The 27193-nt window shown below is 38.4% G+C and overlaps 1 protein-coding gene across 2 annotated transcripts in view; it reads right to left on the bottom strand.

Moving 5' to 3' along the window:
• The window catches only part of sipa1l3 (signal-induced proliferation-associated 1 like 3), a 96946-nt gene extending 71063 nt beyond the window's left edge, over positions 1-25883 (bottom strand). For both annotated transcript variants that reach the window (XM_073853519.1, XM_073853520.1), the window contains exon 1: positions 25678-25883. The gene's annotated coding sequence lies outside the window, so the exon portion shown is untranslated. The remainder of the gene's footprint in view (positions 1-25677) is intronic.
• Between the last annotated feature and the right edge of the window lie 1310 nt (positions 25884-27193).

Genomic DNA, 27193 nt, shown 5'->3' with positions numbered 1-27193 from the left:
CCTCGTCGAAAATAACAAATGTTTTGGTTTCCTAGGTAATCAATATGTTGTTTTTTACTTGTTATATAAATAAACTACATTTAAAGTACTTTGTTGTTATTTATTATTAGAGGAGTTTACCGGAAGTTACGTGCGGACCGCGACAGCCGCTTGTTTATGTTGTTACTGCTGAAACCGTCTATATTGGATCCGGACTTAAATTGGAAGTCACCTTATTTTGCTCCTGTCTGTCACTCATGTTGATCAAACAACATTAAGACAAAATATCTCACTGCTCTTGACTAAATCACTTTTCTACCTTTAATAAGACATTTATAATATTTATTATCCTTATTTCATCACTGACTGTTTATCTTCAGTAAGCCTTAGTTTAGTTTGTTTTTGTCTTTTGTGAGAATTATAAAAATCATATGGCATTAAAGATTTTAATAACATAAAAACCTTATTAAAATAAAAAGAATACGGTTATCATTATATAAGATTTTGGTCATATCGCCCACACCTTCTCTCTATTCGCTATAAAGCTGCTTTTATGTAAAATTGTGAAGAGCTAGAAATTTATCTGAATTAAACTGAATGACAAATGCTGACACTGTCAAAAAAGATTTTGCTATGGCTGTGAGGTACGGGGCAGACTTAAACAGACATAAAAAGTAAATTGCATGACTTGTAATCTTACGTAATATTAAATGCCTTTAAAACATTTTATCAGACTGCAAAGAAGGTGTTGTCAACTCACTGCAGACGTTATGTTGATAAAATTCCAGTTGTTTTCAATGTAATCTAGCCCACACCAGACCTTTATAACAGTATATGATTAACATGGAAGTCCCCTAAGTAGCTCCAAACACTTCAGAAGTGCCACAGGGAGAGAGGGAGAGAGGGGGAGAGAGAGAGAGAGAAAGAGAGAGAGAGAGAAGCTGAGTCAGCTGGACTGTCCAGTTAAAATTACAGGTCTGTTTCAAATCCCATTAGGGACATTGTTAACATATTTTACAAGCGGGAAATAATCAATGCAGGTGAAAATAGTTTCCATCTCCCTCTCATTCCCTCTAGCACTCACAAACGTACACAACACAATCATGGGTAAGAGGCCAGGGATTAGCCAACTAAGCTACGAATTCTGGCAAGCGCCCAGTGCTAAATGGGTTAAAGTACACCCTCTCTACCTAATCTCACACACACACCTAAATCTCTCTCTTACCAGAGCAGACTCGCCTCTGCTTCAAAGGAACCCTTTATAAAGCAACTGGGGTCAGAAGTATCACCGCGTATGAAACCCACACACACAAACCCACACGTTTGCTCACTTCCTTGATGCCAGGTGTTGTGGCTTTTTACTAGGCAGCTGGAACAATTCCGGTTCCTCTTCCCCTTACTTTTGTTTTGTCTCAGTCTCTGCTTAAATGAAATGAGAAGTTTTAATCAGAAACTAGCAGATTAAAATTAAAATGCTTAAAGCCATTGTTATTTTTGCAGTAACTTTTACTACATTAACTGGCTGTAAATTACTCTGTTATCTTCAAGCAAGACTTCAGAGGGCTTTAACAGTAGTCTATTGTTGTCTGCACAGAAGTCAAATGCAGAGCATTTTGATGCATGACTACAAATCCCGACTTCCCTTTAAATAATATAAACCATGCACAATAAGAGAAGGAAATAGAACCCATTTAAAATTCCAGTTGACTGAAATGTCAAAGTGGATTACAGACTTCACACTACACTTTTACTGTGTAAAATAAAAATAGCTTATGCTTAAAAATTCGTTTTCAGTTCATTTTGGCTGAGGTCTCCAGCGCACACATCCTCCTCATAACCTCTGGTTTCTCACAGTGAATGGTGGTAACACGAGGACACAGTGTTATACTGTTAGCTGCCAAGGCCACACATTAAAAACAGTCTGAGGGGAGCGAAGCAGGGCAGGTAGCACAACAGCAGGGAAAACTGAACACAAGACTTATTGTGGCTGGAGCAGCATTGACTGTGGTGCGGTTTACAATTTTTAACCAAAACTCTTTTTATGCATTTTTGGCTGTTGTTTTACACAACAATAATGTTTTCAGTTCCAGAAAACACAAACTTTTCTTTGAAGTTTTTGAAAACAACAGAGTTATAGTTTCCTAAAAATGACATAAACCATGTGCCTTTGTATTGCATGTTCAGCCTAAGGGCATGCACAAACAACAATGGTGCAGTACAGGACTGTGCTTGTGCTACTCAAACCCATAAGTTTAACACTTTTCCAACTAAGTTTACAAAATTTTACAGCTTTGTAGTCCAGCGTCTTAAAGGCGGAGTCCACGATGTTTGAAAAACGCTTTGGAAAAGGAGACGGGCCGACTACCAAAACACACTTATAGCCAATCAAATAAAATGCCGGGTTGCGTATGTGTGGGGCGGGTCTATCAACAGAAGGTCCAGATTTTATTGGGGTAGGGGCGTGTTTGTTTAGGTGATTTCAAATATCAACATTGGCTTTCAAACATCATGGACTCCGCCTTTAATTGTTTTTGTATTATGGCTCTGTGGAGAATGCGTATGTGCAGAAGCGCCTGGTGAGCATGCACATCATTTTTAGTCATCTACGCTGATCTGTGTAAATCCGAATCAGTTTGATAATATTGTCATGTGAAAATCTTTTATCATTTTTTACTTAAAGTAAACATCGCCTGTACCTGAAACTGACGTAGAAATGCTGCATTGTTGTGCTGATCCGAGAACAGTTTTAACAGTTTTTCCCTTTCACTTTATGCTTAAAGGCCCTGGACCTAGATCAGGCTAAAACAATAAGACCCAGGTAAACCACTCCTTTCCCCCGTGGCCCAGTGTGAGGAAGCAGCAGGTGTTTGGTAGCAGTCTTGAATGGACTCCAGCTTGCTTAGCCTTCCCAACAAAAGAAGTACTGACTGATAGATATAAAGAAACAAGGTGTGGCTGCATTTCGGTATGAGAGGGAAAAATACATACAAAAGCAGCCCGATTTGTTTTGAAGGAAGATTGGGGAAGAGACACAGAGAATTAACAAACATTAACAATACCATGGTATTTAAAATGTTCATGAATAAGGCCATTACTGTAATAAATATGATGGTACATGTCAGGGTACTATGGTATTACCATACCACAGAATGCAGATAAGTGTGTGTGTGTGTGTGTGTGTGTGTGTGTGTGTGTGTGTGTGTGTGTGTGTGTGTGTGTGTGTGTTCCCAGGTGGCTCCAATAGTTGTAAAAGGCACAAAGCTCTATTCTAAAGGGTAAATGGGTAGACAGTAACTCAAAACAAACAGCCTTTAAGAGACACACAAAGTGCCTTTCCAACTGTGCTTAGCCATCAGGCTCTGAGCTTCCTCCATACGTTTTCATATACTTAACTGCAAATACTGATGGCTGAGTTTATAAACGCTCATATTACTCTCTATCAAATAGGGCTGGGCAAAAAAATTTTTTTTTCGATTAATCGTTTTTTAAAACGTGGTCGATTCAGAATCGATTCTCAAAGAGCAGAATCGATTTTTTTTTCTTTCATATTTATTTCTGCAAACATTGAACGAAAGATTAACAATAATTTATCAAATTACTAGTCTTCTTCACTAGATGTCACCCTCTTTTTTGCCTTGCGTGAAGTTATCAAGGAGCTAGAGGCAAGCCTGTCATTCATTCATTCAGTGCTTAAAATGGCGGTTTCAGGCGCTTCATCGGTTTTATTAATTACCCACTTGTAACCTGATGTTCACTGTTCTTTATTTAATATAGTATTTGTATTAAGTCTATATTCATTGAGTTGAATCGAGAATTGAGTATAAAAACCGTCCTGAGAACCGGAATCGAAAATTGAATCAAGAATCGAAATCGAATCGATTTGATAGCTTGTGAATCGAAATCGAATCGATCTGGAGAATCTGAATCGATACCCAGCCCTACTATCAAAGTGTTTTTTTTTCTTCTAAAAACACTAAACTTTCAACTTCCTCAGCATCACTTAATTTCCCTTTTTGAAGAGGAAATTTGAAGATTATAAAAGATAGCTTTTAAATATTTATTTAGAGCACCCAGAGGGAAGTGAGACCTGAAATGCGTCACTTAAATATGAAAATCAGTTACTCACTCTCATGTAATTAGAAACATGTACGACTATCTTGTCTCTGTGGAACACAAACATGAACTGCAGATAAAGATACATATTGGATATACTGCAAAATGTCAAATAACAATAGCCACTATAATTATATTAAAATATGTACAACAGTTGTAAATGGGGCAGTACCATTAAAGGGCACTTATCATGCAAAATCCACTTTTACAAGGTGTTTGGACATAATTTGTGTTGGCAGTGTGTGAACAAAACCACCCAACAATGATAAAAATCTACCCGCTCCCTGTTTTTTTAATCCTCATTAAACACTGCAGTCTTAATAGACATGACGTTTTGATTATCTTATCAATGTGAGGTCACATTTATAAAGCCCTGCCCATTTACAGTCTTGCATTACCATAGTTTCCACCCTCAGCTAATTGTACTCTTTCCACTAGATACTATTGTCTCAGATGGCGCTTTCCCATTGCATAGTACCCCACAATTTGGTTTGGGTCAGCTTAGTTTTGGGAGCTTTTCCATTGGGTCCAGATACTTTTTTTAGTACCACCTCGGTTGGGGTTCCAAGCGATCCGAGCTGATAGAGACAGAGCGCCGTTATGCAAATTTGAAAACCACGCCCACCGGGGGGGAAATCAGTCCAGCCGTCTCCATTGAGTTTGTGTTGCGGGAAGCCGCCTCCTTGTCATTTCTGGCTTATAACAAAAAACTGAATAATGCCTAAAAGCTGCTGTGTGACAATATGTACAGCTAACAAGCCAAAGAACCCAGAAATAAGTTTTTATAAGCTGTCGAGCCGTAAAACCCAGCCTTTAAGGAGAATAAAGTGGATCGCCGACTACGTTTCCCCCTAGTGGACGCAGTTCTACTAATAGAAGTACTATGAAAAGTTGCCTGTGTCCATTTTTGTGTCTTTAAACGCTCGTTTTTTGGGGTCGACAGCTTATAAAAACTTATTTACAGATTAAACTTAAAAACAGAATAATACCTAAAAGCTGCTGTGTGACAAGGTGTACATCTAACACGCCAAAAAAATAAATAAATAATTTTTTATAAGCTGTCGACTTCAAAAAACGAGTGTTAAGACACAGAAATGGAAACAGGCAACTTTTCATAGTACTCCTATTAGTAAAACTGCGTCCAATAGGGGGAAACGTAATCGGCGATCCACTTTATTCTCCTTAAAGACTGGGTTTTACGGCCCGACAGCTTATAAAAACTTATTTCTGGGTTCTTTGGCTTGTTAGCTGTACATATTGTCCCAAAGCAGCTTTTAGGCATTATTCAGTTTTTTGTTATAAGCCAGAAATGACAAGGAGGCGGCCTTTTGCAATACAAAGTCAATGGAGACTGTTGGATCGCTTTCCCCCCGGTGGGCGTGGTTTTCAGGTTGTGACGCGCTGCGCTCTGTCTCTATACCAAACGTGACGCGAAAACACTGTAGATCACTGATTGGTTTGAGAGAATCGTCATTACCAGCGTCATCACTATAATGTAAAAGATTAGCTTTACCTTAGTGCTAGCTTCTGCGCTGTCTCGAGCAAACATGTTGTCATCTGTGCTCTGCTAAAAGATCCCAAACTCCCTTTTAGCGGTGAAAAACATCCACAGGTTGAGAACCAGGAACACCATACCAGTTCTTTTCCAGACTTCCAGTTTGTAGGGGCATATTCGCAATGCACATGCGCATTAAATGTGTAATGCGGCTTTCACATAGGATGCGGTGTGCGCTGCGCTATGAAGCCCATTCATTTCAATGGCTTGTGCTACGCGAGGGTGGTTTTTTGTTGCGTCGAGCAAAGCACGAGCGCAGCATGCGCTCACGCCGTGGTCAAGGTTCAAAATAGTTTAACTTTTGCGCTGCGCTCTGTGACGATTACCCACGCGGTCAATAGAAACGTGGCATCCAAACAAGCAAAATTTTTTGGCTGACTTAGAAATAAATAAATGTATGGGGATGTTTATCATTCCAACAATGCTCTTACTTGTATGATACAGCAGCAGGCAGCGCAAATATAACGACACGCCTTTAATCCCTCCCACTGCAAAGTGTTACTAAACTCGATGGAAAAGCTAACCAAGCCAAAGTGAGGTGAGGTGACCCGACCTGACCCAAACCAAACCATGGGGTAGGGTACTATGAAATGGAAAAGCGCCAAGACTGTATTAATCTGATCTATTTTAACTAAAAACTGTCACTGTCTGTCTGTTTGTAAGGAAGTGAGAAGCTGTAGCTCATTTGCATTTAAAGGTACACAGCACATTTTTAAGCTGAAACTTCAGAGACACATTCTGGGCACACCTAAGCCTGGCAGCGCCCTCCTACGCACTTCCGCTCAATTTCATTTTTCTTCAGTACTACGTCTGGGATTTCGGTCTATTCTAGCATTTCGAGAAATCAAATTTTTGTAGGACCAATCAGCGAACAGAGGGAGTGGCTGAGAACGATGACGTTGATGTTATGTGTCGTTGTGCGTCAACGACCGGAGTAGCGTTTTGTTAATAATTAGACCCAGCTTCGACAGTTGAGTGAATACATCATTGTCCTGAGTGTAAATTCGATGAACAAAACCTGCATCTCTTGCTAACAGACATCTTTTTCTAAACAATCCTCTAATCATTCGAACTTGTTGTTTCCGGCGCATAATATACGTCACGACCACACGTTAGCGATTGGCTATGGGAGATCCTGAGTGACTCTAGGGCAGATCCAATAGTGTTGAACTTTAACAGAGAACCCGCCTACAAGGAAGTAAATGTTTCTCAATGGAGAGAGGCCAGACTCTCTGTACAAACGAAATGTACGAGAGCCTGGTAAAACCAGACTAGGCACACCCAGTGTTGGGTAAGTTACTCAAAAAAAGTAATTAATTACTAGTTACTAATTACATCTTGAATAATGTAATTAGATTACTTTACAAATTACTCTCTCCAAAAAGTATTTAATTACTTATTACTAATTACTTTCTAAATCCTATTCAGTATATGATACAAGAATAGGCTTGAAATGGCTCAAAGAAATAATATGTAAATGTACATTGACTATTCTTGTCCCACTTTATGGTCCAATCCTCTCCAACTACTGCTTATTAATACTAAAGAAGTTGTTAATTTTAAGTATTGGTAGAAATAGGGAGGATTAAGGATGTAGAATAAGGTTTTGCAAAATCAGTCATTAATATGTGCTATTAAGTATTAATAAACAGCCAACATCTAATTAATATTAATGCTAATAATCAACCAGTTAATGGGGAGAATTGTAAACTAAAACCATGTTAAATCCACTATCATATTATAGTATACAAAGTATTTAGTTACATCAGAAGTAACTGTAATTAGATTACAAGAAAAATAAGAGTAATCCCTTACTTTACTTTTTCAAGGGAAAAGTAATTAAATTACAGTAACTAATTACTTAGTAACTAGTTACACCCAACACTGGGCACACCTGAGACTTGTATTTGATCATTTAATAGGCTGTATTAGCCATTATAGGTGCCCTTTAAATAGGTTTTAATAAACTATTAGTTAAAGATAATAAGATATGTATATATTTGGTACCAATATGTACCTTTGAGACACTAATATGTATCTTCTAGTGCTGCCTCACGATTAGTCACGACTAATCGTTTGCAGAATAAAGGTTTTTGTTTACATAATATATGTTGGTGTAATGTGTATAATAATTATGTATAAATACACACGCGCACACACATACACGCAAGTATATAATTAAGAAACATTTGCATGTGTATATATATGTTTATATTTATATATAATCTATATTATATATAAATATAAATATTTATTATATAAATATATTTTTTTCCTAAAATTATACATGTATGTGTGTGTATTTATATAAACATAATTATTATACAGAGTACACCCACGTATATTATGTAAACAAAAACTTTTATTCTGCAAACGATTAGTCGTGACTAATCGTGAGTAGGGATGCATATCAATTAATCGCGATTAATCTATAGCAGAATAAAAGTTTTTGTTTACATCATATATGTGTGTGAACTGTGTATAATAACTTTGTATAGTTAAATGCACACACATGCATGTATATATTTAAGCAATGTTTACATGTGTATATACATTTGTATATTTATGTATAATTTATATTATATATAAATATAAATACTTAATATATAAATATATTTTTTTCTTAAAATTATACATGCATGTGTGCATATTTGTATGTGCATAGTTGTTGTACACAGTTCACACACATATATGATGTGAACGGGGGCTGTTGTTCTGCTATGGATTGATCGCGATTGATTGATATGCATCCCTAATCGTGAGGCAGCACTAGTATCTTCTTTGAGGTACTTATATAAACATTACACATTTTGACTTTTTTTGACTGTCTACTACCCAATGTCATTCATGCTTACGGCTCAATTCAAATATGGTGTAAGGTTTGACGTCATTGGTTCTAGTAAGCATCTGCTTTGACCTGGCACAACGCGCTACCTTGATGTGCTTAATTTGAATAGAATTAGATTTGCAAACACTTTTTCCTAAAGTCAGTCAGTCATAAGGGTTTGGTCTAACATATGACGGTGAGTATATCTGCAGTTTTTTATGAACTACTCCTTTAATACTATACCTGCAATGGTATACAAGTAGACAACAGTCTGATCACTAGATCATACTTAAGATTTTTAAAATATGCATCTAAATCTAGCCATCAATCCAAAGTCATGCGCAGAATGGTTCACAATAAAGTACTGTCTGAAACTGATAACAGTCTGATTGCTCGACAAGAAATGAGAGTGTTTTGACAATAGTTGCCGTAGGACAGACTAAAAGTGGCTCTTGCATTTAAGACGATGAGGTCATAAAGTTTTTTTGCCAGGAGCTTTGATGATAAAAGAAGTCTTATCTCCAATTGCAACTTAAACCAGTGGTTAGTGATTTAGTGTGTGTTTTCAAAGTGGGTGTGCTCAAAGATCACATCAGGGCAATGTTTTGTCAAAGCAGTCATTTGATTCAGTTTCTTTTTTATAATAAAACAGATTAAGCAAACAGCAGGAGTAATAAAAGCAGAAATGGAGCGCTAAAAATGTGCCTAAATGCTCCCTATAGGGTTCGAAACATTTCTGTGTGATTGAAACGTGGGAACGAGTTAAAAGACGCACCCCTGCGTGAGCGTGACCGTGTGTATGTTTATACTGCTGATCTGTGCAGGAATTCACATGCGCGGTCCGGTTCGCTGTACGGCCCTTTCAAAGCGTGCAGACGAGGGAGGAGAAGTATTGCTTATACTCGTCAACTGTGGGAGAATAAAACACGGGCGATGTTTGTGGCCAAAGTCTCTTTCACAGGCTAATTTATAACCGTGACCTCGTTCATGAGAATGAGGCTTCTCTCTCTTACAAAAACCCTCTATCAATCTCGCACACCCTCCAATGTCCTTTGAATCTCTACTAGACAATCTGTAGCGTCCCCTGGGAATTCCTTTATGCTAGCGTGACCAAAACGTGTAACTATGTCAGGCCGATAGGATCGACACAGGAAAAGAAAGATACACTATAAGAGAAACACAGACACGGAGTTGAGGTAATGGCCGTCTGAAAGCCAAGGAGATCGGTAAACCAGAATCAAGACAGAGTGCCTATAAGAGCTTTTGACCGCACTAGGGCTCATCTCCACCCATTCATCCACATGCTTTTCGGTTTTCCCCTCGCATTCTCTGTGGTCCGGCCATCTCTCATCCCTAATCGGACGATCTCTCCCTCTCCCACGATGATAAGAGCTTTACTGTTCTACAGAGAAAACAGGCCATTTCCCTCTCTCTATCTCCACCGGTGTGTAGTGAAATCCTCCTGAGATACATGAACACAACAGTCAACACCCCAGTGTCATTACTCTTCATTTACAGTCTATACAGGTTGCATCTATGTGTGTTTGTGAGTGTGTGTGTGTACTGCAGACACTGACTGCGAGCAGGTTTAAACTCCTCACACACAGCATGAGGTACGAATTCGGTGGAATTAACAAGTGGGTAACTAAACAAACACCCGTTTCAGAATTGCTCACATTGACTTGAATGAATATTGGGGGATTTGCGTTACACAGACATGTCCTAACCAGATGAACTGTGATGAAGCCACAAACAATAACAGCTATTTGTTCCACTGAAAACTGAGATTTTGCTTTAACAAACCACGACCACAATAAGTGGAAACAGGACATTTTAGCAGTCACAGCAGTGTATTGGGTAGCCATCTATGAATTAAAATCAGTAATATAAATAATTTTCCAGACTGATTAGCAGAGTTAAAACATTTCTATTGTAAATTTACAGCACACGCTAAAAATAATGTACAGTTTTGTATAGACTGCCGCCTTTGCCCTTTCTTCAAACATATTATTACAAGTGTATTAAATACTTTGTATGCATGTTGAATAGTTGTGCTTCGAGTGCAAAGTGAAGTTCAGGTATGAGAGGAATTTAAGGAGGCTTGGAAGGACAATACACACAAAACATGTGCAAAGCTTGAGTCAAGGCCGAGGAGATATTGTTAATCAAAAACAATAGAGGTTATTTCCTGAGAGCTTTTCTTTTTATTTGTGCAATATTAAAATATAAAACCCATAATTTCTGATATATTGTGGTTTGCCTTTTTTTTGCCAAATAATGCTGTTGAATAAATACTAAGTTTAGTTCTCTATTTGACACCATATCTTGTATTTGATGGTTTAATTAAATTGGGTTTTTTTAAACTGTGGGATACGGTTGGTTAAGCAAGGTCACCTGTCGCAGTGAACGACAAAAAAAAACAGTTTAGTCCTGAAAATGACCAGCAATGACAAGGCTTCGATATCTTACCATAACGTATTTTGGCATTGCAATAATCCTTAATTTCATTCATACAATGTGACAAAGAAAAGAATAACCGTTTTACTTAATCAAAATGAATGTGTATTGTTTCCCCCATATATGACCCTGCCTATGAAATCCAGGCTAAAGTCTCAATCTAAAGATTAGAATAAAAGCATCAAAGTTTGATTTAACTCATTGATTTCACATTCCTTTCAATTTTAATTCAATAACTGATAGGGATGCACGATATATCGCCCGACATATCGTTATCGGCCAATAACTGCTTATTTTTAATATTATCGGTTATCGGTCTGATAGCAAAATTAGGCAGATAAATGGAAGCCGATAAATGATGGATTATTTTGGTTTGTTGAACCACTTCACTTGCTCATTGCTGGCCATGTGAAGTTTTGATTGGTGCTTTCTGTGACATAGCACGAAGATGACACGTGTTGAGGGCTTAAGAAGAGTATGCTAGTCTAACACAAAGACAAGATGTCCGCGGTCTGGGAGTTTTTCATTGTGAAAATAATATGAATATTTATCGGCCTATATATATATATATATATATATATATATATATATATATATATATATATATATATATATATATATATATATATATATATATATATATATATATAGGTTATCGGCCCCCAAATATAAAGAGTTATCGGTTATCGGTATCGGCCAAAATTTCCATATCGGTGCATCCCTAATAACTGACATGGTCTTACTCAGTCAACATTAAAGATTTCAAGGCTATAATTTCACAAAATGTACTTTATACAAAAAAACGTAAATCACCATTTTAAATAAATAACTTTTGCTTGAGTTTTCACAGGCATGGTCACATATTTCCATTAAAAAATATTCCGGTTGGTCTTCTAGGTGGGTCCTGGAATAAAACATTTGGGAACCCTAGTTTAATTAAACAAAGAGCAAAAAAGTTGGCAAATATGCCCTCCAAGCATAATTTTTGGGCCCTGGCTAACTGGTCATACATTTTTCATAATAACAAACTGAGGGTCAATATGTTTTTTTTTTGGTAATTGACAGCAGGACACAGCTGTTGATAGAGCTTCAATTTTACCCTCTAATATTCCTTAAACAGCTCTGAATGAACAACATTTTTCAAGACTGTGTAAGACTCCAAGAACTAAATGTGAAACATTTGTACAATTGGTCATTGTGTGAACAAGCACTGCCTGTATGAGCAATACCAGACTCATATAATCTGTGGAAGTAAATCTTACAGAAATTTGAATATGTAAAACGTGTTGTAAAATGTGATGTATCCAAGTACAGAGATGTTTCAAATCTTTAGTTTTCTATAGACCTTTTGCGAGAAGACATCACAGTTACATCACTGCAAGCTGCGTGCGCACTGTGGTGGCAGAAAAACAGTGGAAAAGACTTACACACGAGTGAAATAAGCAAGATAACTCATTAGAAAATGTCCTGATGTGCTGTTGGGTGTCAGAATAGGAATGCCAAGAAAAGACACCCTTCATTTTAATAGAATACCGTCATCGAAGACACCATTTGAAAAGAAACATAGGTTTTTATGATTGTAAGCCCTTAAACGAAATACATCATCTATGTTTGCATTGCAAACACGCAAAAGGTCTATACACTTCTCAAAAGTAATCTGTGACGTACAAGCACTTTGCTTCCATAATAGCCTAAAAACTAAGGATGGGCATTTTAATTTTCAGTAATACTAGATTTGAAAATTTGAGCTAATAAAAATATAAATAGTAAATTATTTGTTTTTTTAAATTATGTTTATTAAGAGAAAATCTTTTTTGTCAAAAATTCACAAAAGGTTTAAAATTAGTAAATATCCATAACACGCTAAATTTATATTCTGTATGTGTTTTACATACTAAGAACATGAAGCTCTTTCTTGTTCACCAAAATCTTTGCAAAGGAAATTCTGGGATTGACCACATACTGCACTGTAATTACCATTAAAACAATGACTCTACAGTTGTTGGATTTCAGCTATGAAGAGTTACAAAGAACACGCACACAATCCCAGACAAACACTGGAACACACACATACACAACTTCCTGACAAGAAATTCCAGTCTGTAACAGTGGCGAGAAAAAGAACCCCTTGGTTCTTTGGCACGAGCGTCAATATTAACCCCAAGCCGGGCACTCATGCATTTTAAAGACAATCAGCAGCTTTGTCTGAGCCACAAGCAGTGTGCTAACAGAAGGAGGGCGACTTTTCACAGCAGAAACGGCTTACTCATAGCCAGCCATTTATGAGGGTTTTCACTAGTCTATGTGCTTTCAGTGCGTAGACGTCACCTCTTTGAAGCGGTTCTGGAAGCAGCTTTGTTAAGCAAATGCAGGAGTTATATTGTAACAAAAAGTTATATTTGTTAAATCTGGTCTGTGCACAGATGTTGTACATGAAAGGCACAGAAGTATAAAAAGAAACAGTCTATTTACCACAGGCCACAATTCACTGCATAACATTGAGAGCAGGAACGTGCTAGGGATGCAGCGATTAACCGGTTTCACTATTAACCGCGCTTTAAAATGTCACGGTTAAGTAACCGTAAAGCCTCCGCTACACCGCGTGTATTTGTTTCACGCACGCACACACAAACCAAATCCACGAACCACCAAGAGCCGCGTGCGGCATGCAACATGCTCGTTAGCGCACTGTATGACAAAGCTCCGCATTTAAAAGAATATGTGCGCGTGACACGTCTCTTGGTTGTTCGTGCATCTGGTGTGTGTGTGTGTGTGTCTGTGTGTGTGTGCATGCGTGCCTGCACGGGTGCGTGAAAGAGCCACACTCCAATCGGTCTGTGCAGCATTAAAAACCTCCTCCTCGCGGATCAAATCCGGGCGGGGTTCAATAACGTTTAATTATTTTAACGCGTTAATGATTTATGAATTAATAGCATGAGTAAACACTAGTGATGGGTCGTTCGCGAACGAGCCGCTCTAAGAGCTGATTCTTTGTAGTGAACGAGCAGAGCCGAATCTTCAGAGGCAGGCAGGGGTGGGACCGTAAGAGCCGGCTCTTCTAAGGGAGGCGAGCCAGAAGAGCCGAATCTATAAAAAGAGCCGGACTGCCATCACTAAAATGTAGAGCCGGAGCTTGAGCCGAAAGAGCCGAATCTATGGAAAGAACCGGACTGCCCATCACTAGTTAACACGTTAATGCTGCCAGTACAAAATGACTCGCAGAACCCAGTCCAGGATGACTCTTTGTTATTATTCGTTTTGAGAGGCTCTTATCATTTTTACTAATACTTCAAACAAATCAAAATAATATACATTTATTCAGTCCAAATATAAAATTACATTTATTCAAAAGATCATTAAAATGACCTACTACAGGTTTCAAAAGGCACATATACTGTTTAAGTCAAAGCCTGCTAGGTTATTATTATTATCATTTGTCCAAGAATTACAGAAAAAATACACAAACTGAAAATACAAAAGAATTTAGCAATTGTTCAAAAATGTATTCATGTGATTTTTTACATTAATGTTGTAAAATAAATGAGTGCATAATAACCGTAATAACCGTGCAACCGTGATTATTTATCAGACTATAACCGTACCATTAAAATCTATAATCGTTGCATCCCTAAACGTCACTCTACAGTAAATTTGAAAACCACAAACTTATGAGCAGGTAAAGTAATTATCAATCTTTTGGATGAATATATCTCATATTAAAATAATCTGGATTGGAAGCAACCAAACATACCAATTTAAAGACTAAACAATGAAAAAGAGTAAAAGTTTTGTCAGGGTAAGGGCACTGTATATGTTGGTTACGGCCTTGTTGATATGGCAGTACTATAAAATGATGTCAAAAAATGAAAGTGTTGCAGTATAAAGATGGAGGGAAGGCAAGAATGTGTGTAGGCTACATAAATGAGTGTGGGCATATGAGTGTGGGCAGGCACACACTACAGAGAGCATTAAAAAAGGTTGGCCCTTGAGCTCTGACCACATTAGAGCCCTCAAAGGAGGCAAGCAAATGTTTTCTGAGAAATCAAGATGGTTAAACACAATACTCCAGATTCTTTATGTAAAAAAATCAGTTACACATTATTTAATGGTCCACCTTAGTCGGTATTATGTTGACTTATAAGTAAAGCTTAGGGTTGTGCCGATAGACGATAGTACCGTGTATCGATGATCGTCAGACATATGACAATGCGCGCGTTTTGGACTCTTGCTCGGACCTGAATGCGCGTGTCTTGGACTCTTGCTCGGACCTGAATGCGCGTGTCTTGGACTCTTGCTCAGACCTGAATGTGCGCGTCTTGGACTCTTGCTCGGACCTGAATGTGCGCGTCTTGGACACTTGCTCGGACCTGAACGCGTGCGTCTTGGACTCTTGCTTGGACCTGAATGCGCACGTCTTGGACTCTTGCTCGGACCTGAATGCGCATGTTGTGGACACTTGCTCTGACCTGAAAGCGCGCTTCTTGGACTCTGGCTCAGACCTGAATGCGCATGTCGTGGACACTTGCTCGGACATGAACGCGCGTGTCTTGGACTCTTGCTCGGACCTGAATGCGTGCATCTTTGACACTTGCTCAGACCTGAATGTGCGCGTCTTGGACTCTTGCTCGGACCTGAATGTGCGCGTCTTGGACACTTGCTCGGACCTGAATGTGTGCGGCATGGACTCATTCTAGCACCTGAACTAATATGTGTGGCTCTGAAATTTCCTTGCACTAGAGAGGTTGTTAGGCGTGCAGAGGGTTAAAACCAGCGAGTGTGTTGTTCCTGCTCCCTGGCACGTAGGAAATGTTAGACTTAATGACACGGATGGATTAATGGCAACAGTTTTAAGAAGGTAGCGGTCATGACGTGACTTGTCATAAGTAGTGGGGCAGTAGTTTAATAAATGAGTAAACTACTGCCCTGCCCTCCGATACTATCGTGTATCGGCGAACTCACGGGCCGACTATAGGACGATCTCAAAATGGAGCATAATCGCCCAACACTAGTAACGCTGCACCTACATTTCAATAAACTATTAGTATTAGTGTGTACAATAAGTTGACATTCACTTGCAAACTTACATAGATTGTCTATTGAGAAACCATCATAATAAAGGGTTAAGCCAATATTAAGCTGACAGCTACATGAATATCACTAGCGACTAGCAATGGCAGTGCAATTCAGTCTAGTGGATTTTAATGGAAGCTATGCTACTTCCGGTGACACAAGCTACAGTGACGGCTGGCGACAGCAAGTGGGGGTGTCCAGCAACACAACAAAGTTATAAAAAATTCAACTTGGATTGCTATGCAAATGATAAGCAGTAACAACTACCTACGGAAGTAAAGCAGTGGGGTTGACATCATCATGCAGCGAAGAAGTCGCTGGCAGCTTGCATGCAGCTTTAGTTTACATGTAGGTGCAACGCTCCTTATGGTCAACAGAATGTCAAAGGGGATCATCAAATAAAGTGATACCAACATTTGTAGTTAAAGCATGTACATGTAAATGTATGTTCATCATCTGAATTTTAGTGTATTTTGTTTGATAATGGGCTCTGAATTCCAAAAACGTACAGAATTCTTGGGGTTTGCGAGTGTGTGTCAGGACACGTGATGAGTAAATGAATTTTTGCTCTCATGTTCATTTAGGCAATGAGTTGTTTAAATGAGTTGCGTTTGATCTTGACCCATCTTCAAGCGGAGCTGATTCATGGGTCTGTCATCTCCCTGGACTCATTTCCTGTCCGAGTTACACTCCTCTCCAGCAGTGCAGCGGAAACAAACCAGCGTGACGCATAGCGCTACCGCACTTCCACAAATCAGAGACAGATGGAGGAAGACGCGACTAACTGACAACTGGATGAGGTCCATATCTCATTTAGCACTGAAGGGCCATTCGCAAGAGATATACGATGTAACTACACTGGAAAATGTTTGCCTGGTTTAAATACCGAAACCCTCCCAGAAGAGTTAGATGGTAGCGGAGACATACTAGATGGTCTGTGTCCATTCATTTAGATTTCCTCCCGCGTATCCGCTGACGTGCTCTCGAGGTTCCCCTTTTCGTTCTGACAGTTTCCTCTCGATGTCTCTCTTCCTCCCCCGTCTCTCCGGAGAGAACCGAATAAACTGCTCTGCCAGATCAATAGGAAATTCCTTAAGAACAGAAAGTTGTGAACAAGGAGATCTCCAGGGACAATAAATGGCCTACTTCCACAACTGTGTGGGTCTGAAACATCTGGTGTCATTAATTTCATAAAGATCCTCTATAAAACAAAGAGCCTCTTCCCTTTTGAGACACTTATGGGTTAAGTCAATTTCCAGCTCAAATCTCACAAGTACTCCCACATTCACAAAGGCTTGATGTTTAAGAAATCAGAAGACACCTTAGACATTTGAAAGCTATTCATGTTACAGCACATAATGAAAAGCATTTCCTAATAATCCAATTCTGGTAAAATAATTATAAGAGCACACCAATAACTACACAGTTTTTACGTTGTTTTGCATTGTGCTTTACTCCTTACATGTCGTAAAACTACCATAACTGATTTATTATATCCCAGTAATTTTGGGATGAATGTGATATAAGATCAATTCCACAAAATGTAATAAATGTTTACATGAGATCTCACAATGGTTGGAGAGCTGGTTGGAAACCTAATGTCTGACCGCAGTGTACATTTCTGGCAGAGCTTTTGTTGCAAAAAGGAGGGTCATATCAGACCATACCGATATAAATGCTCTCATCCCGTATCCCGCTGGGAAAAAATACAGATATTACCAAAACTCATTATACCGCCCAGCCCTACCAGGGCTCGAAAAATCGCTAACCCAACATCCCAGGGCTATTGTGCCTTGCAGTCAGGCTACTAAAAGGACCCCGTCGGGCTATCTTGACTTATAGGGGAGGAAAAATATATTTAAATACTTAGACATTCTCTTTCAGATTTGGATGGTTAATTGTGGTGTATGTAATTCAGGACGCAGGTATTTAAATTGCGTTTCGATTTCGAATATGAAGTCACAAACTGTACAGGAAGCAAGCAGTACTGATTTGTCTTTGACGATCTGAGCGCAAAATTTCCTCCAACGTCGTCCTGTCAGTCATTACTATTCTTACGTAAAAAAATTAAAGCAACACTACAGAGATTTTGCTCTTTGCCCCACCTACAGGTTAGAAGCGGAATTGTCCATTACCACTGTCGTAAATACTGCAGCATAGCTGGCTCCGATTGGATTGTAGGTCTGCCGTAAAGCAAGTTTTTGGAGTTTTCACTAGAAATACAGGACCGCGACGCTACGGTTAGAAACTTCTTTAGTGCGGTTTTGGCCAAAAGAGGGCTGCAAAGCGAATGTGAAAGTGCCGTTCACCCTGTTTCGAGTGGATGAACGACTGAAACTTTTTTGGAAACGTTATTTTAAGGTAAAAAAAACTCTTTGGTGTTGCTTTAAATCTTCCGCAGCAAACTTTATAGTGATATAGATTGCATGTACAGTGAAGAGAATTTCTACAGTAGGCTATACAGTATGTGACTACGTGCGTACTCGCTCTTAAAGCGACAGTAACCCCTATTTTTATGATAGAAAAAATGACCCAATCTGTAACTGGAAAAACATTGTATGATCCAAACTGTGAGTTTTGTGACCCATTGAACCACTATTAAATAGTGAGTATATCCAGTGTGGAGATGAGCAGGAACACTTGCTTGGATGGAAATCCAGATTTTTTTCCATCCAGATAGCATCAAAAACAACAAGAAGAGTAGCTGAGCAAACATTGTGGTTAGTGGCCCTACAGGCTTTGTATAGACAAAATTTGGCCCATGGTGAAAATTAATTGAGGAACCCTGTGCTATGCCCTCAACGTCGAGTGGCATTTTCTTATCTGTGACTTCAGTTACCGTATTTTCCGGACTATAAGCCGCACTGAAGTATAAGCCGCAAAAAATGCGTCATTAACACGAAATAACATATATAAGTCGCAGTGGACTATAAGTCGCAGTGGACTATACGTTAGGGTTGTGCCGATAGACGATAGTATCGTGTATCGACGATCTTCAGACATATCGCCAATGGCAGGCTTTCATGGCGATAGTCATGACGATAGTTGGCGAATGGTTATTATTATTATTATTATTATTATTATCATCATAGTTTTATATTAACACCCACAATGCATGCTTTTCCTCACATGATGGTTTGTGGGCTTCACTTTACGTGGAGAGCTTGTAAAGAGAGAATTCCTTCTTGCGCGTACCTGCACTTAATGCGCGCGTCTTGGTCTCCTTCTACCACTAAATCCAGCGCGCCGCGTCATGAGCAGCTGCGCTTCTCTCTGTCTCACGTGCACGCACTCTCGCCTCTGTCCGAAGTCTAAACATAAACTAAAGTAGTAATCCTTATGTATTTGTTCAGTTTAATGCGTTTCATGCGAGCTGAGGCAAATTTTACTTTTTGTTTAAAATATGACCCGCTGCATATTAGCGCCTCTCTCTCACTCTCGCGTACGTGCAGAAAGCTGAGCTCTGTCCGAAGTCAGATCACTAGGTATTACTCCTGTTTATGATATGCATTTCAGTTGTAGCAACACGCCCCTCGTGTTTAATATATGATTGTGTTTAAAATATGATCGCGTTCCGCTGGACCGATGCGTTTAAAAAGGCACCTCTGGGAGCACCACTGCTTGACACGTGTAGTCTTCTGCAACAGCACTAAACCAATGCATTGAATAGTTTGTATGTGCGTGCACGTGTGTGTGCGTGCGCAGATGCATGTTTTTAAAGTTATTAAGTAATCATGATAGGGTTTTAATGACGCGCTCGCATTAATGGTTTATGGCATCAGTTTTAAGAAGGTTGCGGTCATGACGGTGTTGCTCTTGTTTTTTTTTGTCCACCAATCAAGTGACTTGTTATAATGAGTAAAAAATTAACATATAAAAAAATGAGTAAACTACTGCCCCGCCCCCCGATAATATCGTGTATCGCCGATCTCACAGGCTGACGATAGGACGATGTGAAAATAGGGCATATCGCCCAACACTACTATACGTAGCGTTTATTTAGAAAATTATTTCACAAAATCCAAGCCGAAGAACAGACATTTAGTCTGGAAAGGCAAGTTATTCAACTAAACAATAGAAGACAGAACAGCAGGCTGAATAGATGTTTGTAGGTTAAAGTAATATTATCAGTTATTTAAAAGAGAAACCATAGCATACAGAACTTACCTGGAAGGTTGAATAGTCTAAGGGCCTGTTTACACGAGAACGGTTGAGGGTGAAAACGTAAAAATTTTTTATCGGATGTGCCTTTCGTTTACACGGTGACGGTGTTTTGGGGGCTTAAAAACGCAAAACTGTGAAACCACCCTTCAGAGTGGAAATCTTAAAAACGATCTACAGTTGCGTTCTCGTCTAAATAGTAAAAACGCAAAAGCCTGCTCACGATGGTCCTCGTCGCGTACACGTTTACGTCACAGGCATGCGCCAGTTCAGGAAAATGACAACAAACATGTCGGATTACTTCCATACATCGGACCTTTAAGTTGCCATAGCAGCTCTGATAAATATACAACTCTTTCCAGCAGTTGTACGAATTATTCACAGCAAGTATTACTGATCAGAGAAGGCGCATTAATTACCTCAGTGAAACTGTTGATGCGCCAAATCGTCGGAGGCAAACCAGACGGCTTTGGACGAGAACTGGGAGAACCAGGAAGAAGGTTGTACACAGGCACATGGACTTGGTGTTGTTGTGTGTCAGTGCTTCACATTGCCACCTAGCCGCCTTGAGTGCATACTACATCGAATATCACACACTTTTGCGTCATCATATGCACGCAGATTTCCCCCTCAAAATGCTCGTATTAAAGCGGAATAAAAAGTGATAACGCAACGCCACTGTTGCGGTTTCTTTTCAGATCGTTTCCATGTAAACGTAGCCTAAATTAACCAAACAAGCCAACTAGCGTGAAGTTCGCAGACTCGTCATTCCGCATCACTGAATCCATTGAATTACATAAATACAGAAGCAGCATATAGCGAACTCTTGCTTGCGGCTGTAGATGGTAATGATGTCTCTTGCCTCATAAATGTCAAAATTAATTCATACTGACTTACGCACCTGACAATAAGACGCAGCACCAGCCAAGTTATGAAAAAAAAACGCGTCTTATAGTCCGAAAAATACGGTAATATATTTGGTTAATATTTCCGATTTGTGTTTTGACAGATGTTTTGTCAAAATATTCCACATTCAAATTAATGTCTTTTTTATTTTGGCCTACTTGCATTCATTTCGGGCAACCAAAAACTGAAGAGTATCTGCCCAAAGGGCCACCAGGTATTTTGAAATTTTGCGAGCCCTGCCTACATATTAGTATACCAATATCAGTGGTCATTTAAACACAATAAAATGTTTGCTACCAAATAAAATCTACCAAAGAATATTGTTCATACTGTTTATGTACTGGTTAAGTTAAAGTTTATTTATTTAATTTTACTTAAGCTATACATGTAGGTTTCAGCTAGTGTTGGGCGATATGCACCATTTTGAGATTGTCCTATAGTCAGCCTGTGAGATCGCCAATAGACGATAGTATCGGTAGCGGGGCAATAGTTTACTTATTTATTTGTTTATTTTTTACTCATTTCTGACAAGCCACTTGATCGGGGGACAAAAAAGAAGCTGATTTACTCTAAGGGCAAGACTGTCATGACCGCAACCTTCTTAAAACTGATGCCACCAATCAGAGCGAGTCATTAAAGCCCAAATGCTCAGAAAGGCAAGAATGCACATCCTGGTGAATTTTGAAAGTTAGATGACTGAGCTGCAGCGGCCTGGCATAAGATTTATAAAAACACATTTGCGAAGAAAGGCGCAACAACTCAGACTTGCGTGTTTCACAATTAAAGACCATAATGCCAATTTCGCGCGTGGAGCAGCAGTTAACTTGTGTGCCATCTACCGGCATTGCCTTTGCGATCGACGGGTTTCAGCCATGTTTATTCAAAATGACGAATATGATGATGTGTTGTAGCCGGCTGCAGCTCGTGACTCTAAATTTTGCAGGTAGATTGCGTAATTAACATGCATTATCGCAATAGAATTAAAATCTCTATCGTATGCCAATTTTGTATCGTTTATATTGCATATCGTTTATATTGCCCATCCCTAAAAGTATTGTTTATATTCAGTGTTGGGTTTAACTAGTTACTAAGTAATTAGTTACTGTAATTTAATTACTTTTCCCTTGAAAAAGTAAAGTAAGGGATTACTCTTATTTTTTTTGTAATCTAATTACAGTTACTTCTGATGTTACTAAATACTGTGTATGGACTGTAGAACAATGATGTATACTATAATATGATAGTGGATTTAACATGGTTTTAGTTTACAATTCTCACTATTAACTGGTTGATTATGAACATTAATATTAATAAGATGTTGGCTGTTTATTAATGCTTAATAGCACATATTAATGCCTGATTCTGCAAAACCTTATTCTACATCCTTAACCCTCCTCATTTCTACCAATACTTAAAATTAACAACTTCTTTAGTATTAATAAGCAGTAGTTGTATATATATATATATATTGAGACAAAAGTAGTTAATAGTTAGTTAATAGAGAGAATTGGGCCATAAAGTGTGACAAGAATAATTGATATACTTTTATATATTATTTCTTTGAGCCATTTCAAGCCTATTTTTGTATCATGTACTGAAAAAGATATAGAAAGTAATTAGTAATAAAGTAATTAAATACTTTTTGGAGAGAGTAATTTGTAAAGTAATCTAATTACATGATTCAAGATGCAATTAGTAACTAGTAATTACTTTTTTTGAGTTACTTACCCAACACTGTTTATATTTGACACATCCGCACAAGCGTGGGGGCACGCTGCAAAAATGACGTCAGCGCGGAGTGACCTCATTTCGCATGGAGGGGTGCACAACAATTTTTGTAATCACGTGCACGGCTCCAGGTGTGTGTGAGAAAAAATCTGTGCACGTTACAAGCTCTCGCGCGCAAAGTGAAAGTCATGCAAGGAAAAGCACACAATGCGCATGTTAATGTGAAACTATGATGACACAAATAATAAAACGCCATTTATCAGCCATATGTCTGACTTTCGACGATACACGATACTATCATCTAACGGCACAACCCTAGTTTCAGCTATCTAATATAAATGGGGGGCATATCAAAGACATGTTTTGCTCTTTACTCCACTCCCTCTCTGTGGGATCTCTTTTGTCAATCAGGTCCCTCTGGTTTTGGAGAAGAGCAGGTGAAGAAGTCAAAGTGAAACAGGTGTAAAAACAGCATGGCATCTTGCTGACTTCTGGCAGAAGTTATTTTTTCTCAGGAAAACATGTCATGCAACCGAGATGACAAAACTTACTTGTTGCCTTTGGGTTTAGTAGCTGTGTAATGTGACGCATCAACTTTGTTTCCTAAACTGTTTCATATTACAACGCTGTCAGTTTTACTGCTCACTGGAAGCAGAAAGACCAGTTTTCACGTAATAATGCAAATAACAAGTTATTGTGCAATTTCAAAACAAATGCAATATTTAACTACTTTGCACGCTATCAAATGAATTATATATTTCAGTAACTCTATCAGCTATGACCAAACAAGAATGCCAGCCAGACAATACGGTTAATGTGGATATAAACTCGATGACTACATTAAGCATTAATGTAACATTACATTGAAAGTACATTTTTGTGTCACTTTTGATATCTCTAAGAAAAAATCATTCTGAAAATCATCATCGGGTGAATTCACAGTGGCAAACAGGCCTATTCGACATCTGTGTTTATCCTCTAGCAGAAACCAAACAGGCTATATTTACTCTGGTCAAACAGGCAGAAGTAGAGAGCAAAGACAGAGACAGACAAAGCTTAGGACACTTCGGCAGTTTTAAAGATATTTTTATCCCAGGTAATGGATGTCTGGTAAACAGGTAGTCAGGTCACATGCATATCCAGCCCATTCGAATTGATCACAAAATGCACACGGCTATTTTAGTAAAGAATCAGTTGCCACTTTCCAGTCCAACAAACCTATTATGAAGGGCGTGCTGTGATAAAAAAGAAATGTGTCATTCCTAACCCATTGTTAACCCACATCAAATGAAAATTACTAAGCTATCGAATTCCATGTTGTTAAAATGCTAGCCTTAAAAAAAGAAAAAGACAAGTTGCCAATGCTTTTTATCAACAAGAAAACTTTTAGTTGACAAAAAAACATAAATGATGTCTGTACAACACCAACACCTTCTGAAATAGACATTCAGGTACTTAAATAAAAAAAATCAAATCCCACAGACGATCGCAATACAATCTAGACCAGGGGTCTCCAATCTTTTTGCGAGCAAGGGTTACCACAATAAATGTTATTAATACAATGTGCTTTGGCAGGCAACTTACAGACTCCGAGCGGGCAACCTGGTGCCCGCGGACACCATGTTGGAGACCTAGACAAATCCAAACCTACTGTCCACTTAATTTGTCTCTCCAAGAGCATCAACTAGCAATACTCCAACCAGAAGACTGCAGAAAGCTGTGGTGGTTTTGCACACAAGTTTAAGGGGTTTTATTCTGGTTAGCTGGTGGAAAAACAACATGAGATTTCCCGAGAACCTCAAATATTTCTCCTCACAGATATATTGCTACTTTACGGGGCACAACTGAGCACTGGACTTTAGCCTAACACCTGGAAGCAGTTATTCAGATTTACAACAGCACTCAACTTCTCACAAGACATTTTGTTTTAAATGATTACAGAATTACCTCCAACTTTGTGACTATTTCTGTTTCAACAGCAGCGATGAGTGATGTCCACACTTGTCCATAAAGAAACCATGGATTTGGTCTGCTACACATACCATGACACATGAATTTGGCCACAGTCACTAGTATCATATATTAACATGACTGAATTAGCCTCAGAAGGGAAGTCACCAAAATAAAACTGGTAAATGTCAAGCATTACAGTCTGGATTACTAATATGACACCCATTTATATAGTTTACTGATGGTATCACTCTTTTTTTTCCCTAAACATAACGTGTTGTTTTTAAATTATAAAGATACACATTGCATTTCAATGCATGACCTCCAGAGTTAATAGAGTCTAACAACATGTGAAGTGCATAATCAATGACACAAATAAACCACCTGTTGTTCTGAAGATGATGAGGACCTATGGACATGTATGACATCCATATATATTTTCAATTCAGGCACAAAACAAATTAATGTCAAACAGCTAAATTGCCTTGAAGCACAACTTTCTTGAACAATTTTACATTTGCTGAAACAATTTGACCCATCACTAACAAACATACACACGTTTTAAGATGCCCGAAGAAATAACACTATTGTATGTAACTTGTAGTGCAACTATTGTTGCATGACTGACTCCAGGTGAGTGAAAACTAATAAGTGCTGACGCATGCGCATTGGCTCATCAGGAAGGACTAACGCGTTTATTTTCACTAACGTTTTCTCACTAAATGAAAATACATTAGAATTACCTCAAATCCTCCATAATGGCTTGGTTTCTGTTTGCTTAAAAGCGCAATAGGCCACTCTACACCAGTGCATGTAATAAAAAAGCATGACAAAATCTGAAAGCTGTCCAAAGGCTCCCGAGTTTACTCGTCACTTCGCATTGTTGATTTAAACATGATCCTCCAAACTAATTATCTATGGCGTCTCTTACCTTATCCGACCCGGGGATACGTGAGGAAAACTTTAATTTCCATGGGAAACGTGTGTAGTCCGTATAAAGGTTTCAGAAATCCTGTGAATATTGTATGCCGTCCGCCAACGAGGAATTCTTCTTGGCTCCCACATTCGTTATTCCTCTTCCTCCCAGCCAACCGAAACCACGACGCCCGGCTGCAACTCGCGCACACACGTACTTACAATGCGCATGCGCACGGCTGAATTCACAAGTGTCTGTAGTAATGCATGAAAGAGATCGAATTCCGCAATATAACGTGATGAGCAGTCTGCTGTTTTACCGTACGTTTTCTTTGCTAAAAAACCAAGGGCATTTAAACAGTTCACACTTATACACATTAGTGATGCACTGAATGTGAAATAAATATAACATTATACACATTGATTAAAGTCCGTTTACGTGGAGACAACATGGTTGTAATTTGGTGTAAGATGTAAACCACACTTTGAATGTGTAGTGCTGTGCTAAGATAAGGACGGTAGATATTTCCTCTTGGAAATGTGCTTTAATGCACTTGCATGACGTCAGACTGCAGTTACGTATTTTTGCAGGTTTTGAAAAAATAGAGTTTGCAGACTGCGTACACGTGGCAAGCACAACCAAGGCATTTTAAAATCAAAACACTTCTTAAATGAAATATTCCTTCGGAGAGCTCAATCGTATAAGAATAAACATTTAATATTCCACCACTTTTTATGTAGTAGTCTACATGGAGCAGAATGCACAGGTACATTTTTGGAGAAGTGTATAGCACAGCCCCGTGGCCACTTTTGCCATAACATTCTATTAAATCTTTTTGGATCAGTTGCAATTTAACACATTTGTAAATGAATATAAATCAAACACACAATGTTATTGTAATTATTAATAAATTACTAATAAAATAAACCTAGGTATTCGTGAAATAAAGGCTATTGAATGCCAGTGCATGTATAATGTTTCAGTCTATAATGCTGCACCATCATGGCAAGGAGAAATAATAATGCTCCATCTTTTTTTTCTCATACAGACAATACTGCATAAATGGATGAATGGCCTTCAGTGTATGCAAAATAAAAATAAAACTGCAAATTCTCACACATTCTTTAGATGTTTTCCACACTTTTGTTAATCAGTAGTGCTGCTGGATCTCTTTCCGTTAGATTTAGTATGAAAACAAACAAGTTGGTTAAATCCATCCAAGAACTTAATTGTAGCAACTCAATGTGAACTTTGGAGTAATCCAAATTGATTCCTAAAATAAGCATGCTCTGTCAAATTTTGTATTCTTATAAATAAACAGTAGGCTAGTTCCCATATCATTTAAACATAATTTCAAAAAGAACGTAAAGCCACTTTATTTATTTTTTCCCATGGTTAAATTCTTTCTGCTTGTTATTTTTTCTTGGGTATGTATGGAACTTTTAGCCAATTTTGTTTATCCATAATAAAAAATACTGATAAATAAATAAATGTAAATTAACTATTCACAAACAAAAATAGTCATTGATCA

Source organism: Misgurnus anguillicaudatus, chromosome 15, assembly GCF_027580225.2.
Source record: "Misgurnus anguillicaudatus chromosome 15, ASM2758022v2, whole genome shotgun sequence".
NCBI lineage: Eukaryota > Metazoa > Chordata > Actinopteri > Cypriniformes > Cobitidae > Misgurnus > Misgurnus anguillicaudatus.
Note: the sequence above shows the minus strand (reverse complement) of the source record. Positions and strands in the feature narration are given on the sequence as shown.